This window comes from Macaca thibetana, chromosome 5 (assembly GCF_024542745.1).
Source record: "Macaca thibetana thibetana isolate TM-01 chromosome 5, ASM2454274v1, whole genome shotgun sequence".
NCBI lineage: Eukaryota > Metazoa > Chordata > Mammalia > Primates > Cercopithecidae > Macaca > Macaca thibetana.
The window spans coordinates 93,659,804-93,678,216 of record NC_065582.1 but is presented as its reverse complement, the minus strand read 5'-3'; the positions used below and the strand labels follow the sequence as shown (position 1 = coordinate 93,678,216).

At 38.2% G+C, this 18,413-nt stretch overlaps 1 protein-coding gene across 2 annotated transcripts in view; it reads right to left on the bottom strand.

The window, feature by feature from the left end:
• Nucleotides 1-18,413, bottom strand: part of UNC5C (unc-5 netrin receptor C) — a 389,368-nt gene that overhangs the window by 113,034 nt on the left and 257,921 nt on the right. The window lies entirely within an intron of this gene.

Sequence of the window (18,413 nt, the reverse complement as noted above, 5' to 3'; positions counted from 1 at the left end):
TGTAAGGAAGAAACATAACTTCTTCAGGAGCCTCAAGCACAAGGCAGAGAAAAGAGAATGGAGAAGAGTCCCAAGATATCACTACATTTAATCATATGGCCATTCATCAATTAGAAGCCTAGTCATCTCTGCTCAAATATCCCAGGTATCTAATTATGTATTTATCTAGTTATAGTTGATATAGGGATATGCAGCTGAGTTTTGCAAACTGTTGTTAGATGGGCACAGAAATGTTAGAAGCCAGTGTGTCATTTTAAACACATCAGAGGCACATACTTCAAGAGATGGGTTTAACTAAATAATCACTGAATACCATATAATTATTTTGTTTTAATGGTTTGGCTTTAAACTCTGTATACATTTAACCTAATTTCTAAAGTTAAAAAATTAATTTAGTCATAGAACTTTGAAGCAGCATTTTTTTAAAAGTCTACAAAAATTTTATTTCATGCATGTACAGTTCAGTTCCTTCCAATAAAAAGTTATTAGAATTTTACCCAGTGAATTTTAATAAAAAATTAATGCCTCTGTTCTGTCATCCCAGGTCCCTGATGAAGACGTAAGAATCTGAGAGCGGCATTGCAGTGGATTGAACTAATGAGTGGAAATCTGAAGACCCTAGAGCAGTGGTCCCCAACCTTTTTGACACTAGGGACTGGTTTCGTGGAAGATAGTTTTTCCACTGACCGTTGGGATGGGGCGTGGTGGGGATGGCTTTGGGATGAAACTGTTCCACCTCAGATCATTAGACCTTAGTTTGATTCTCATAAGGAGTGTGCAACCTAGATCCTTCATATCCGTAGTTCACATAGGGTTCATGCTCCTATGAGAATCTAATGCTGCCACTGATCTGACAGGAGGCAGAGCTCAGGTGTTACCCTAATGCTCACTAGCCTGCCACTCACCTCCTGCTGTGCGACCAGCTCCTAACAGACCACGGACCAGTACCAGTTCTCAGCCCAGGGGTTGGGACTCCTGCTCTCAAGTATATCCCTAATAGAGCTCTACCAGAAAGCACCTGGAAAAAATGCACTAAGAAAAGACTGCATTGTTACACATGTGCCATATTTTTGGAATTCTCGGCAGAAGAAAACCCTCAAGATTATAAGGGTTGTGAGAAAATTATAGATCTATGAGGGTCTGAGGCAAGACAAGAGACCTCCAAATGTGACAGAATTTCTATCAGAAAAATGCTTCTAATTTGATTGTCAAGACATTGAGTATATTGTAGAAATGAACATTTGGGGCCGCGCGCAGTGGCTTATGCCTATAATCCCAGTAATTTGGGAAGCCAAGGCAGGTGACTCACCTGAGGTCAGAAGTTTGAGACCAGCCTGGCCAACATGGCGAAACCCAGTCTCTACTAAAAATACAAAAATTAGCTGGGCATGGTGGTGTGCGACTGTTGTCCCAGCTACTTGGGAAGCTGAGGGACAAGAATTGCTTGAACCCAGGAGGCGGAGGTTGCAGTGAGCCGAGATTGTACCACTGTACTCCAGCCTGGGTGAAAGAGTGAGACCCCATCTCAACAAGAACAATGACAAAAAGAAATGAACATTTGGAATCCACAGAGTTATCATAACTTTAAAGTTATCTAAACCATGTCATTGTCTTACATCCAAAAAACATGTTGACCAAATTACCTGGAGCATCACAGCACAATAATCAATGGCTGCCTTAGAACCTGCTGATACAGATTTTCTACATTTTGCCACCCCACACATCCCCCTGACATCTCTTTTGGTTAATTCGTATTCTTTCAATGGAAACATTAAAAATTTTCTCTTCTGATGTGGTGGCTTCTCTTGGTTTTTTTTATCTGCACTGAGATAAAATTTGATGAAACACCAGATACCAATAAAAAGAGCAGCAGTGAATATCATTTATGGGCTAAAATGTTCTCGACAAGATTTATCTTGTTTGTAAAAAATGATTCTGAGGAACTTCTGCCTAATGTGGGGTTGGGCAAAGACATAATAACTGGAATGAGTTCTCAAATTAAATAACATACTGACTCACTCTAATTTAAATTAAGACCAAGATATCACAAAATGAGGGCTAAGAACAAGAAAAAGGCATATATGTATTTAAATAGAGCAATTTCATTTAACATTTATTCATTGTCTCCATATGGTAGACATTTTATTAGGTACTTTGGATGAAGATGTACAAGACACAGAAAGAAGACTAGAAAGGTAAGCTGAGGTGTGCTTATGAAAAGCCTTTCTGTCACGCTATGGAATGGCAAACCCTCAAAGGAGTGAGGTCAGAGACCAAGAGTATCCATCAGAGTGACTGATGGAGGGAGGCGGTGGTGAGGAGCCCGAAGTTAATTAGGGACTCATTTGAATAAACCATGAGGGATGATGGGGTCCTGAACTCAGCTAGTATAGTGGACAGGAAGAGGAGGAAGTAATTCTAGAAATAAATAGATCATACCTTGAAGAAGATGTAGGTATTTGGAGAGTGCCACAAGGCAAGAATAATGTTATATTCTTAGCTACTGCATTGTTAACTTGGTACAAACACTGAGTGGCATTGTATCAACTTGGGCAGGGAAGCAGAGAGAAAGATAAATTCATTTTGGTACATGTTAGGTTTGGCACATCTGTGAAACATTCAAACTGAAAAGTCTAGTAGTCCAGATCATGGTTCCTAAACCTTAACCCTATTAATTTTGGGGATTGGGTAATTCCTTGTGGTAGTCGTTCTTTGCATAGCAGGATGCTTAGCAATATTCCCGGACTCTACCTGCTAGATGCCACTAGAACCCCATCCCAACCTTAAGAAAATAAGTAACTTCAGACAATGCCAGATGTCCCCTAAAGGGAAAAGTCACCTGCAGTTGAGAACCGCAGGTCTAGGGCTTAGAAAAGAAGGCCTGGTAGGATTTCTTGTGCTTCACTAACTAGGCAATTGCTGAAGCACTGGAAATAGATGGCATCACCAGGGAGAGGCTACAGCATAAAAAAAAAAAAAAAAAAAAAGAAGACGGTTACGTTCAAGAGGAAAAGCTGGCATCCAATGATATAGAGTGAACAAAGCGGTAGGAGAAAACCCAAGGAAGTTAGTGTCAGAGCATCCAAGAGGAAAATAAAGTTTTAAAAAGTGGGGAGGTCAATAGGAGAAATGCAGTGAAGGACTCAGAAGCACTCACAGGAGAGAAGTCATTGGTCTGGGAAGTTTAGGAGTGAGGGGGAGCAGAAGCCAAGCTGTGATGAGGAGTGGCCAGGAAGTGGGGAAATGACCATTCTGGGTACTGTGGGAGCAGAGGGAAAAGTTCTCCTTTGCCCTCTGAAGGTTCAGTGGAAAACCAACTAAGTCACAAAAGGCAGATTATTTGGAGAGTAGACAGACAAATTTTACTTAACATGTACACATGGGAGCCTTTGGAATGAAGACATGAAGATCCAGGGATAATTGCCCATTTTGATGCTTCCATTCAACAAAAACTGGACAGTGTGTAGAAATATGATTGGACAAAAAGGATCTGACCTAATGTTAATAGACTGAGTGGAGAGACCCGGCAAGACTGTGGGTCTAGATTTTTCCTGGCCTCTCTGAGCATTCATTCCTTCCTTCACCTGGGTGTCAGGCAGGGCCCTCTCTGGAATGGGGGTCTGATGACCTATGATCACACAAGGTAGGTTAGATGAATTTTTTATGGTCACTTTTTACACAAAAAGGAGGTTGGAAATTTAGAATAATATTTTTCAGTTTTGTGGCTGGTTTTGGACTAAGGGGGTTTCTATGACTCGCCTGGGGGAAAGAGGGATTGTCTTTTCCATAGCTGGCCTTGGGGAAGAAGGGACTGAGAGACAGGAGGGCAGGAGAAGGTCAGAGAAAAACTTTTGCTTCCGGGGCCTTCATTTTGGGGTATTGTTTTCTGAGTCCCAACGGTATCTACTACTCTTTTCCAAAATTTTAAGGTGACAGAAGTTAGTAGCACCATTAACGGGCAACGGGTTTGAGTGCAGCATGCTGTAATTCTTCTCAGAATATGGTGCAATTTTTGGCACAGTTTTCTAATTCTTGCCATAGGAAGGCGTATTTTATGTAGACGTTTGTTTCCTAATTGAGAATGGCGATGGATACAGGCATCTACTTCCAGAGACAGGCTTAATAAACCATCATTGAATACCACAGAATTATTTTAAGGGGTTGGCTTTAAGCTCTATATAAATTTTATCTAATTTCTAGAATGATCTCACACTTAACCCCCCACAAGGCAATACTTCTTCCTGAAAAACACTTCTAATTCCTGCCGTAAAACCTCTCTGGCTTTGAGATTGTGTAATGAGCATAGGGTATATCGCGGCCGTGCAGCACGGAAGCCGCTCATTTCAGCACACCTCCTCGCTACTCTGTGAGGGGAGGGTAGATAAGATTTCAAGCATATCTTTCATCATTTGGAGAGATGTGATAGAAGGCAGGCCGGTTGCCTTGCAGGCAGAGTGAACACAAGGGTGACGAATGAATAAGAATGAAAAACGGACACTTGTCAGCTAGGAATTAGATGTAAAACAGAATGGTTCAGAATAATGTGGCCATTCCTGTCAGAAAAAAAAAGACGAATTTCTGCCCTTGGAAGACCTTTAGGATTCTACATTCTGCTTTCTTTCCATTAGTTATAAGACTATTACTAAAATAAGTATGAAGTCCTTTCATTAATAACCTAGATTACTTTCGCAAATTCAACTTGATATGCATCTAACTTAGTCATTGATTCTGCCAATTAAAAGCTATCGTCATATGTATGCATTCAGAGAGATGTTTACTTAAGAACATGAATATTGGCTTACTAAATCCATACACTGAAATCCAATTAGCAGATGTAGAATCAGACCTGAAACAATATAGATTTCTATTTTCCATTTATACATAACCAAAGAAAGTCCCTTTGGACACACACATGTGCAAACAGAGTCTCATTTATTGGGGGTAGAATTTTGATGCTTTCAATGATTTTTTTGTTGCACAATATACTGTGGTTACAAATTAGCTGTGATACAGAATACATGAATTCATGGCATTCTGCAAACATTAGCTCTGCTTTTTGACAATGCGGTTAGCGAAAAGAAGACTCACTGGGAGATAGATTTTCTGGCCTTCATTTTCCATATTTATGAAATGAAAATGAATTACTAGATAATTCTGAAGGATGCTTTTGCTGTAAGGACCTATTACTGAACAGACTAAGATTTTAAATATACATTTTAGGGGGGAAAGCTTATCCTTTGTGGAATAAGGTACTTCTTGGTTGCAATTATGTGTCCAAGAGAAATAATAGAAGAAATTGTTTCAAAAGTCAAGGAGTTGATACATCTTTGAAGACAACAGCTTATAATATTCCTCTCAGAACAACTTTCAGGGAACTTTTTGGATACTTGGATCTACAGGTGTGTGTAAGAGTTAGAAACTAGGGAGAGAAGTGAGTTACAGAAATTTAATACTTTAAAAAATGAGCAAATTCTTTGTATAAATCCTGGAGAGTAATATAATATACTCCACAGAAGCAGATGAAAATTCAGGCCCCGGTGATTGTAAATGCACTAAGAATTATTTTGGCAACCGTATCCATAGGACAGAGAGGATGGGGGAGGGAAATGCCTACCCAAAACAGTGTGGAAGGAAGCCCATCATGTCAACGTGCATATTTACAAAAGGGGCAGAACATCCTGTCTCTTCCCAGTGCCATTTCTTGAGCACCTCTGCCTGTTACTGTCTGAAAACAATCAGTGATGCCTATAATAGGAAAGTGGAGGCTCTAGTATCATGGGTCATACTAACACCTCTCCACCTTTGAGCCCTGCTGATTTTAGAAGACTAGGACAAAATATCAGCAAAAAGATCTCCCTGTGGTAGCTAAGCGGGCAGGTGGTGGATACTATTGCCTTGAAGAAGATAAGCATGTTTTTATCCAATTTAAAAATGATTTACATTTATTAAAAATGTGTATTATCTCACCAAAGGTACTTCATTATGCAGAACGATTAATTAGAATAAAATATTTTTTATTTTTTTCTATCCATCATTAAGCATAGAATAACTTTTTTTAAGAAAACAAAATATTGGTGATGTGATAGACCGATATTATGAAGTAATTCTTCAATGGGTATATTTCAGTAGACTATGCTAGTGGAAATCTAAATCCTTAAATTCCACAGAATAAGATATAAGTGATATGTTACATTATTACTGTTGTTGTTTTTTAGACTTCATCAGGTTTTGTGAATATTAAAATAGATAATGAATCTGAAAAGTTTGGAAAATTATAAAGCACAACATATGTAATAGATTGTTATAATTGCATTTATTATTACTCAGAGAGTTCTGGAATGAGAAGTGATTACTCATCTGCAAAAATTTTGTACACATCATGCTCACACACACACCTTGGCCATACGGTCCATAAACTATAGTATCTAATATTCCTTATTGTTCTTTTGGAATTTCAGGTTTATTGCTGTTTTTCAAACTGAGTGTCATGACCCTTAAGAGGGTTATAAAATCTATTCAGTGGATTAAAACCTAGCATTAAAAAGTATGAAACTGAATAAACAGAAGTTATCAAGATATACATAGTCTTATAGATGTGTATGTGTATGTACATTCATATGTCTCTGTGTGTAAGGATGTGGGTATGTGTCTAGTAGATCATGATATCAACCTATTTTTTATTGTAAGTCAAAAAGGTCTGAAAGCCATGGGGTAGGCTAACACTGTGGCTGAGAGCAAGGTTTTGGCATACACAATCCTGGGTTTAGGTCCTGACTCTGCCACTTGACTATCCATTTAACCTTGAGCACATTGCTTAGCCTCTTCCTGCCTTAGTTACTTCATCAGCTGATAAATGGGTATAATTTCACAGGGTTATATAGGAAGGGTCACCTATAAAATTCTAAGCACATGCCTAGCATATAGTAAGTGCCCAAAAGATAATAATCCCCCACTCTACTTTTCCCCCAAAGTATTAATAAATTTTATTAGGCTATACATTTACTGTTATCACTACTAATCAAAATAAACATAACCAATGAGACAAAGCAATTGGGAGGGCCAATACTTGAAGGTGATGTTTCGTAAAGAGATATGCAGCTATTACCCTGCTGTGCTTGATTAAAATGCAGATTCCACACTCAGGTTGGGCCCTGAGAATCTACAGTTTTAACAAACTCCACAGGTGTGTTTTCTGCACAGCATTAAAATCTGAGAAGCACTGGTTGATGAATTGATTCATTGATTATGGAGCACCAAGATATGTATGGCAATGTGGACACTGTAGGAGGCTGTGGGGAGCCATGCAGATCTGCTTCTGCATTGTGGCTCTAAAAGCCTGGTTTACAGTGTGTCCCTGTTGGTGTTTCCACAGTGTCCCAGAGCTCACTTTTGTACTAGTTGATGGTTGACATTGTCTAGCATAGGACTTGAGTTTCATATGTCTCCAGAGGCCATACAGGTAACAAATGGGAGAAAGCTAGGCATAAGATTTTTTTTTTCTTGAAACATGACACCTACCTGGGTTGTCTTTTATTTTCTAACTGTTAATGGAGACATGGGTACAAAACCAATCAATCAGCTTCCTCTTTACTCTTGTTACTTAGCTCTGGCTGCCTGTTGCCAATAGCAGTGCAGGTTCAATGGGCTACAGACCCCATATTTGATGACTAACAGAAGTTGGTAATGTGGATTTTTATGAGATTTTTTTTTTCTAACTGTATATGTTGTCAGCTACTTAAAACTTTATCAAAATACTTGTGTGGGCCAACATTTTGAGGACTAAACCAAAAAGGTGGGATGCCATATTGGGCCTGTGGACTGCTACTTTGAGACCAATGGTCCAGAAAGTTCAATGCTGAAAGTGTCAAGTTACGTTAATATTTCTTGTGGCCTCTCACCTCAGAGAAAATCCCCAGAGCCTTTTGCTCTGACTTTCAGACACTTAACTAAGAAAGCCAACAAGAGACATTGGTGAGTAAAGCTGTTTTTGTTAGTAGGTTGCATACATAACATTTCATAAATTAGTATTTTAAAATTATTCACTTATATTCCTTTACCTACTTTCAGAAGGAATGTTAGGCAATAAATGTGGGCACATCAGAAGATTAGTTGACATTTTTAATAAATGTAAACCAATAGCGCCTGAGTTAGGAAAAGAAAAAGTTTCTTGATGGCTGAAAAGACACTTTGCAGTCATTTCTGTAATTCTTGATGATTACTTAGATTAAAATGTCCCTACATTCTTTTTGGAACCAATGTTGTCATTTCTACAATTGCTTTGAAGAAAAACCTGAAGCTCTTTCAGGTACAGCAGGAAACTGTTAAGAGTGGTTATGATCTTAATTATTGTGCTTTAGAGTAGGAATGGCAAACATTTGGAACCACTGCATTCCCTTCCAGCTCATGTGTCTATACCTAATTGACCATGATATTTTCTCCAGAGTCTGGATTTAGCTTCAGGATCTGCTCCAACACAGGACTCTGGGAGGCCACGGCGGAGCAAGAGTTAACAGGCAAGATGCAATGAATTTGCATCCTCAGCCTAGAGTTCACTGCACAGAAACTCCTGATATGGAATGTGTCTCTGCACAGTTATGGCCATGTTTCTATTTGATATCATGTCACTGCTGAGTTTTACTTCAAAAAACAAACTTAATCCCAGCCTTGAATGCTACATTTTAAAATTTTAAAAATTATTTGAGATCAAATAAATCTTGGTGTTTTGTGCTGAGTACATAGTAGCTCCTTAGTAAATGCTGAGTTAAATTCAGTTCCCAAAATAATCTGGCAATTCCCTTTGCCGAAGGCCTGGAAACAATTTCCGTTATGATGTATAACTATAAAATGTCTTACAAGTCACAAAGTCCAACTCCCTCACTTTACAGATTATATAACTAGAACTGTGAGAGGCTAACTCACTTGTTTAAGCTCACCAGCTATTTAGAAGTGGGTTACTCCATGATGTGAATTTGCTGGAAAATGGATGCCGCATAGCCGTTGTGTTTCCAGTGGAAATTTCCACAAACTTAAAACAACAGAAATATATTCACTTGCAGTTCTAAAGGCCAAATATTTGAAATCAGTTTCACTGAGCCATAATCAAAGGGACAGCAGGACTATGCGCTCCCTCTGGAGGTTCCTAGGGAGAGATCATGACTTGCCTTTCCCAGATTCCAGTGGCTGATGGCATTCCTTGGCTTGTGGTTACATCCCTCTAGTCTCTACCTCTGTGGTTACACTGCATTCTCTTCTTCAATCTGTGTCAATCTCCCTTTGTCCTTCTCTTACAAGGCATTTGTGATGACCTTTAAAGCCCACCTGGGCAATCTAGGAAAATCTCTCCATCTCAAGATCCTTAACCAAATCTGCAAAGATCCTTTTTCCACATAAGGCAAAATTTACAAATTCCAGAGATTAGGACCTGATGCCTTTGGGGGTCATTATCCTACTGTGGTTGTTACAAGCATGGAGCCTGGATCTGCTCTGCCATAGTTTAATCCTAGTTCTGTACTTAACTGAGGTTGCTATGTATTCATTTCTTCATCCATAAAATGAAGACAATTCTAGTACATATTGTATAGGATTACTGTGAAGATTTTAAAAGGTAACATACATAACAAACCTAGGACAGTGCAGTTACATAAAGAGTCCTCTATCAATGTACTCATTTACATACCCACTTCATTCAGCCCCCAAATCAGCATTGCTGTCAAGTGTTCACAGAGTTGATGGTTGTACTGATATTTATTTCTTTAAATTTTACTGAGAAGCCAAACTCCAAATATCAGAAATAAAGTTCTTGCTTCCCAAATTGAACTGGTCTTGACAAAATGGCTCTTGATCTTTGGAAATTCTGTACTTAGAAGAGCTTCATGTTGTTATCTGCTGCTGGCCAACGTATTCACTTTCTGACCTAGGCCTGACCCTGCATTAAGCAAATACAGCTGCTGTACTATGATTCACATTTTCATACTTTCAAGTGCTTTTCAGTTAATTCTTTTACACACTCAATGAACAATGGTGATGAACACATCCTAATTTTTTTTTTTTTAAAAAAACTTTTAATATATTTTCAAAGTGCTCCTCTAGCAAATAATTTCATGGTCACTCAAAGTAATAATACTGTGTTCTCGAAGGGGGAAAAATGTATCTTTCTTCCAATAATGATGGAAAGAGCTAATTATGTTGTCATAGCAGAGTAGAATTTATGCTTAAATCACCAAATCTGTCTGTTAACAGGAAATAACTGCTGTGAACCAACCAGTGAAGCATATTTTGGAAGAACTAAATTAGCCTTCAGAGCTTTGGGCATTTATTAGAAGTGAAAAATGCCTGACTTAACGCCATAGAACCCTGAAATGTTAGCTATGGTTTTCTTTTCCAGGAATAGAGTATCTGATTTTTGCTGGAATTTTAAAAAATGAATAAAAATATTATTATGCTAAGCATCTCTTACTGTAGTTTATAAATATAAAGGATATAGAATATTTTAAAGATTGAAGCTGGGTGCAGTGGCTAATATCTATAATCCCAGAACTTTGAGAGGCCAAGGTTGGGGATCGCTTGAGGCCAGGGAATTTGAAACCAAGCTGAGCAACAAAGTGAGAACCCCCATCTCTACAAAAGATACAAAAACTAGCAGAGTATGGAAGCAGGTATCTGTAGTCCCAGATACTAGGGAGGCTCAGATACTAGGGAGGCTGAGGTGGGAGGATTGCTTGAGCCCAGAAAGTTAAGGGTGCAGTGAACTATGCTCATGCCACTGCAGTCCAGTTTGGGTGACAAGAAAGACCCTGTCTCTAAAAAAAACAAATTAAATTAATAAAAAGTTTGGGTTTTTTTTTTTTTTACTTATCTTTCCTTCTCAAATATTGTAAACAATAAAACAAACAAAAATCAACTATATACAGTTCCCTCTATAGCTTGAAAAGTCAAGAATTGTTATATGTTTTTGCAACTGTGTACAATGAACTAGACTACAAAGAGAAAAGTTTGTTTAAAACTCAGATTCAGTGTTTCCTAAACAAGTGACATGGGCAAGTTAGCTAATATTTCCATGATTCTGTTTTGTTATTTACAAAATGAATATAACAGAACTTACTTCATAGGATGTCGTATGAGGATTATGATAGTTAACATGAACAAGGGTCTTATAACAGAGTTAGGCATACAGTAAGCATATCATAAATGTTGGCTACTAGGACAGAGACTAAAGAAGAAGGAATAAAGACAATCGATTTTGATTTTTTTCCTGTTATTTTATAATCTCATTTTGCTTTTGTAAGGGATAAAGTTTTTGTTCTCTCTTAGGAATTTACCACAAACACTTTCATAATATCATAACTCATAACCAGGAAGAGAAGTTAGAATGATCTGCAGCAAGTCAGCAGAAGGGTAAGCTTGGTAATTTCTTCAGTCATGCCAAGTCCTGGCTATCACTTACTGCACTGAGATCATTTAAATGGGAGAAATTCCAGGGAACAAAGCCTCTTCAGAAGGGAGGACAATTTCAGCCATTCTTTGTTATTTCTTGACTTTTGGGCATTTATAGGACAAACACATTTGTATTCAGATAGTCTTGTTAAAGAGTTTTTTTTTTTTTAAATAAATATTTCAGCTAGCACTCCAAATGACATCCACTACAGAAAAGAGGAAGAAAAAAAAAATCCGTACAAGTCACTCTTTTATATTCACACTGCATCTTTAGTTTCAGAAAAAAAGTGATTATATGTCATCGCAATATTTTTTAAGGTATGTCTTAGGGATAAATAATAAGAAATATGCCAACTTTATGGATGATGAACCTGACATACCAAAAAGCTAAGGCTTTTTTCTCAGAGTACAAAAAAAAGAATGCAATGATTGCAGACAAGCTGTTTTCTTGCAAATAAGCATTTGAGCCATAAACTTCACTTTTCATATAGCATAAAACATACTTTAACAACACATTTTTGTCCAGTGTGTTACCAGCCCTGCCTATAACGTATGTATAGATGATTCCCCCCAAAATATGACTTATGAGACTGTGTTCTATGAATCTGTTGTCTACTTCTCAGAATAAATAGGAGCTATAAATGCCTATGAATCTGTGGGGCATTCATGAAACTTGGGAACTTCTGACCATCTACAAAAGCAAATATGTTTGAAAAAATATATACTGACACAATCAGGTATACATTATAATATTTAATCTTGAAATAGGAATAACCTGATTAATACAACTCTTAAGATTTATATGAAACAAGGGGATTAATTAATTTATTGTTTAAACATTTTTCCCTTATCTAAAAATGTCTAAAGTATATATTTAATCTTATCCAATTCAAAAATGGCCTCTGTTACTTATAACTGGATTAATGTTGGCTTTAATGGTTGTATCATACCACAACTCAGAAATGTACCTTAGTAAAAATGCCATCTATTCTGGTGTACAGGGCAGCCTACTGAATTCTACCAAGACATTTGACATTAGGCTACTAGAACTCTTTATAGTATGACCTATATCTTTCAGGATGCTTGTTTAAAGAAATGCATTATTTTTGTGAAATTATATAATTAATTTTGTTTTATGCCAAGTAGGGCAGACAGGTAGAAAATAAAAAAGTAACACACAAGGCCACAAGTCAGGACTTCTGTACATGTGAACCAACATAATAATTCATGAGATTACATACATATTTAACTGGAGATACTTAAATATAGAAATGTCAATTCATTCATTCCTTTATGATATTTCTTAAGTCCCTACATTGTGACAGGAATCACCCTAGGCGTTTTGAATTCATCAGTGAAAAAAACAAACCCAAATCTTTGCCTATGTGGACCTTACTTTCTAAGGGGGTGAGGGGAACAGAACACAAATGATTAACTAATAAATAAGTAAATGTATGATGGTTCGAAGGTGAGAAGTGCTATGCAGAAACATAGTAAGTACAAGAGTGCCATGGGGGTGAGACGAGCGTGAGTGCAGAGGCAATCACGTCCAGCTACTTGATGTTCTAGAATTCCTTGGGAAAAAAAGCATTTTTATTAAATGAACAAATGATTCGCATTGAATAGTATCAGTGCTTTTCCCCATCATGCGCTTTTTTTTTTTTTTTTTTTTTTTTTTTTTTTGAGACGGAGTCTCACTCTGTTGCCCAGGCTGGAGTGCAGTGGCGCGATTTCGGCTCACTGCAAGCTCCGCCTCCCGGGTTCACGCCATTCTCCTGCCTCAGCCTTCCGAGTAGCTGGGACTACAGGTGCCTGCCCCCATGCCCAGCTAATTTTTTTGTATTTTTGGTAGAGACGGGTTTTCACTGTGTTAGCCAGGATGGTCTCGATCTCCTGACCTCGTGATCCGCCTGCCTTGGCCTCACAAAGTGCTGGGATTACAAGTGTGAGCCACCACATCCGGCCACGTGCTTTCAATTTAATTCTATTTCATTTATTTATGTTTTAATTTATTTATCACCAGCCACAGGCAAGGGACATCTTTTAGGCACTGGAGACAACAAGGAAGAAAAGAATGGCTCTGTCCTTGTGAAGCTTACATTCTGCTATGGCAGATGGTTAACTCAAAAGAAAACAAATAATGATGAAGAAAAACGTTATGGAGAACAATAAAGCAGGTTTAGAATTAGGATTAGGCGAGTGACAGGGTTGAGGTCCGGATAGACAGACCCATCTGTAGGAGTGACATCTCAGTATATATCTGAATGAAAGAAGAAAGTAAGGCAGTTTTAGACCTAGGGTAAAATGTTCCAAGTGGGAAGACACAGTTCTTGCAAACAGCCTATATGTGGAATGAATCTATTGCATTCTTGAAACAAGGAAATGGGTGTGTTTAGAGCAGACCAAGCAATAAGAAGAGAGGTAGGAAGCCAAAGTCCTTTTATGCTTCTATATTATAACTAATAGTGAGCTTATAATTTTTTTTTTTTTTTTTTTTTGAGACAGGATCTCACTGTCACCCAGGCTAGAGTGCAGTGGTGTGATCATGGCTCACGGCAGCCTCAACTTCATGAGCTCAAGGGATCCTCCTGCCTCAGCCTCTGGGCTGAGAGTAGTATCCCAAGCTGGGATCACAGGTGCACACCATCACACTTGGTTAATATTTTTTTTACTTTTATTAGAGACGAGGTCTTGCTATGCCTAGGCTGGTCTCAAACTCCTGTGCGCAAGTGATCCTCCCGCCTTGGCCTCCCAAAGTGCTAGGATTACAAGCGTGAGATGTTGCACCAGTTATAAACATTATGCATATTATGCATGTAGGGAATAAGATGTTTTTGTGAATTGCCAGCTGATCTAGAAATCCTTGTTTTCTCCTCCCTTCTTTGTACCCAGCGTGCTGGTTAAACACATGGACTTGGATGCTGGCCTGACTCACTGGTCCATACACCAACTGTAAAACCTCAGGCAATTTTAAATCTCCCTTTGCTCTCAATTTCCTCATCTATAAAATGGGAATAGTAATAGCACTCATTACATAGAGTCCTTGCAAAGACTGAATGATCTAATATATAATACATGATTGAAACAGCACTTCCATTATTATCATTATTATTATTCTGGAGCCTATCTGTCCAACGCAAACCACATGAGGTTTTCAAGCACTTGACCTGTTGCTGGTCATAACTGAAGCTATTGTAAGGGTGCACATACTAGCTCTGAAAAACCAGTATGACTAAAAGAAAGAAAAGTATTTCATAAATATTGTTTATATTGGTAAGACTGTTGAAATGATAGTTTAGACATATTGGACTCAGTGAAATACATGACTGAAATTAATTTTATCTGTTTCTTTTTAAATTGTGGCTACTAGAAAAGTATAAACAGTATTTGTGGCTGGCAGGATATTTCTATTGGACACTGCTGTTTTAGACAGTGTGCTGGATACTACAGACTCACGAATATGAACAAGACTTGATCCAAATCCACAGGTGGTTCACAAATATAGTTATAATCTCAGTGAAAACGATGAGTGAGCTGTGAGAAGAAGCCAGGAAGGGCCACCTTGATCATCCTTGATTCTTTCCAGGAGCTACCTTATTCCTCTTTGTGGCCAGCAGGCTTTCTGATGCTGGCTGTGATTTATTGGTGTGCAAACATGATCGAGAGGAAATCCGGAGGAGCCCTCCTGCTGTTCCACGGAAGATGAAACTTCGGTGCGTGTAAATCCCATTTTAGCTCATGACTGTAGGATAAGGGGTGACCATATGGCATGTTCTTCCATCCTCAGGCATGGGCAGGAGGGTTTGGAAATTATAGTCAAATTTTAGGTGAATCAGCAGAGAATTTCAACCTCTAGGATTGACAGTCTAGTCCTGGCACATGAAATGGTAAAGGAAAGACAGACTTTCCAGTTTTCAAAGTTTGCTCAGTATTGATGTTTCAAAACAAACGTATAAAGTTGTTTAAAATTGTTATATACATTTTTAAGAACACCTATTATCATTTGCTGAGCATTTGCACTGTGTCTGGCACTGTGCCATGTGTTTTACAAGTTTATTTCACTTAATCTTAAAGTAACTCTATCTTTTTCATGTTATGGTTGATGAAACTAAGGCACACAGAGGTCAAGTAACTTGACTAAGATCACAGTAGGAAGTCATGGCACTAGGATTTGAACATGTGTCAATCTGTCCCTTGGCTTGTGCTATTAACCACTCTCCTATGCTGCTTTTTCCATCTTATCCTTACTCCTGCCACACAACCACAGCATTATCAACAATGGCAACATCAGGAGCAGCACTCTTGAGACCCAAATTATTCCTGAGAAAAGACCTTGTGTGTTAATATTTTGCCTTAACCTTATGCCTTGGGATTCACTCATTAGCCTATAACCAGAGACACTGGAAGAAGCAACCCCGTGGCGATACTGGGAGCTGTATTACTGTAAGGGTTCTGCACAGGACACCATTGTAGTGGTAACTTGAATTCTCTCAGAATAAACTTTTCTCTGAATGAAAACTACCAGACCCACCTAGGAAATTTGGCACTGCTGTCTTGTTAATGTGCAGGATTTTAGAGCAGATGTGTTATGTTCTCAGCACATGCCTGGCTGAATCCTAACTTGCATATTTCCATTTTTTCCTCTGCCTTGATTGTCTCACAAACCTATTTTTATATTTTACATGGTTTGAATGTGTGAAATATTGTAAGCAAGCTTAAATACATAAATTAATAGTCAATATTCATTTGTGGTTTATAAACTGAAAATAGAGCTTTTTCATGAAAGAACTATGGCCCTCTCCATATTACATCAAATGAGCACACATCTAATTAGGTAAGAGGTAATCATACTTATTTAAGTTTAGCATCGTGGTGATCTTCACCTCTGATGAGTTTAAACTTCAGTTGCCATTTATGTGATGGCCCTCTGTCAAGTATTACTGGGCAGAGCACCACAGCTCACTTGATACACGACAGACGAGAAAACCCATAAGTGGCCAGGCACGGTGGCTCACACCTATAATCCCAGCACTTTGGGAGGCTGAGACAGGTGGATTGCTTGACCTCACCAGTTCAAGACCAGCCTGGGCCACATGGAGAGACCCCTATTTCTACTAAAAATACAAAAATTAGCCAGGGGTGGTGGCACATGCCAGTAATCCCAGCTAAATGCCGGGAGGCTGAGGCAGGAAAATCACTTGAACCCGGGAGGCCAGAGGTTGCAATGAGCCGAGATTGTGCTACTGCATTCCAGTCTGGGACAGGGCAAGACTTCGTCTCAAAAAATAACAAAATCCAAAAACTAAAAACGCCACAAACGTCTACAACATTAGCAAGAACCTGCTAACAATAGGTGTCAGCCTGTACAGAGAAAATTTAAAAATTCAACCTTTTTTGTTCTCATTATGATGCATATCTATATGAATCAATCTTTACATGTTAGGTGGGGTTCCTTCGGTACACACATATGAGTTCAGTTAGCTACAGGATTATAGGTGAATTGTTCTTGCATATTATTACATGAGGGTGAAAAGCTACCATGGATAAATAAATTAATATTGACCTAGAAGAAGACTTTGTTTTTTTATTTGAAAATGTCAAACTAGATTTAAAAGCCATGAAGTAAATAGCAAAGTTTATAGAACATACTGCAAAGAAAGGGGTCTTATACCTATATGTATTTAATGTTTGTGTGCTGAAAAAGAATATATCTACTCAAACACATATAATTATATATATATGTGAAATTGGCACAATAATGTTCTCTGCAAATTACTGAAAATTGAAGGCTTATTAACTAAAAATTCATTATTTGAAACTATGCAGCTCTTAAAGTTCAGCTTTAGCAAGTCAATGTAGGGTGGAATGTAGACTGGCAATTTTAAGTATATATTGTGCTTGCTATTAATGAATACATAGAAATGAAAGATAAAAGAATAGCTTTCTATCCTTGTACCTTCTTTGATTACAATTTGAAACTGATTTTGAGTTCAGTTAAATCTTTGACTGAAACATTTGCTTTTTGTTTCTTTTTAAATATGATTAAAAGTATTTTTCTTTATAATTAATAAAATCAGTTCTTTGGAATTTGTGGCAGTGGATGTTGTGGTATGCTACCAGGATCCCCTTTCAGGCCCGGTCCCACCTGTTGGAAGTGTTGACGGTGAAAGTCTCAGCTTCTGTCTCCTGGAATCACCCTCAGTGGTGCAGAGCTGACTTGGCCCTGGTTACACATGCTGGTGGGGTAGGGAGTAAAGGAGGGTCTTCATCCACTGACGAGTCTATGTAGGGGAATACAGGTCTGCTCACCCCCTGGGCCTCAGGGTGCTATAACTCTGAAGGTCCAGAGAAACCTGTGGATTCATCATGTGTTGTGTTTGCTCTGCAGGTCAATTTCTCCCTCTGCCCCACCTATTGCCTTTATTCCTCCACCTGATAAGCTAGTACCCTTAGCATATTGTTCCTAAGGGCATCCCTCAATACGTTGGCTGCATGTATGACTCCATTCCACAGTATTTCACAGACATTCCACTCAAGACAATGAGAAAATCTATTTAGACATTCTCAGAGAGGAAAGATTAATGTCGAGCATTTTAATAAACTTCACGGGGAATTCTTTATAACAGTTTTAATTCAAAAAAAGTGTTAAACATCTGTGATATTCTAGGCATTGTACTAAGCCTGAGAGATACAAAGTTAAGTACAATAGAATTCTTGATCTCATGGAACTCACTGGCATGAAACACAGATTTTACAAGTGAATATAATTGAAATGAGACAAGCCCTATATTAGTACAGACAAACTGCCCTGAAAGTATTGAGAAAGGAATGCCTAGCCTTCTCCCTCAATGAGGCAGGAATGGCTTCACTAAAGACATTTGAAAGAAATCCCTGAAAAGGTTTAGCCCTTTCAAATCATCCTTTCCCTTCTTTTTCTCACATCACATATCCAAGGTCTCAACAAAAGCTATTATCTCTAC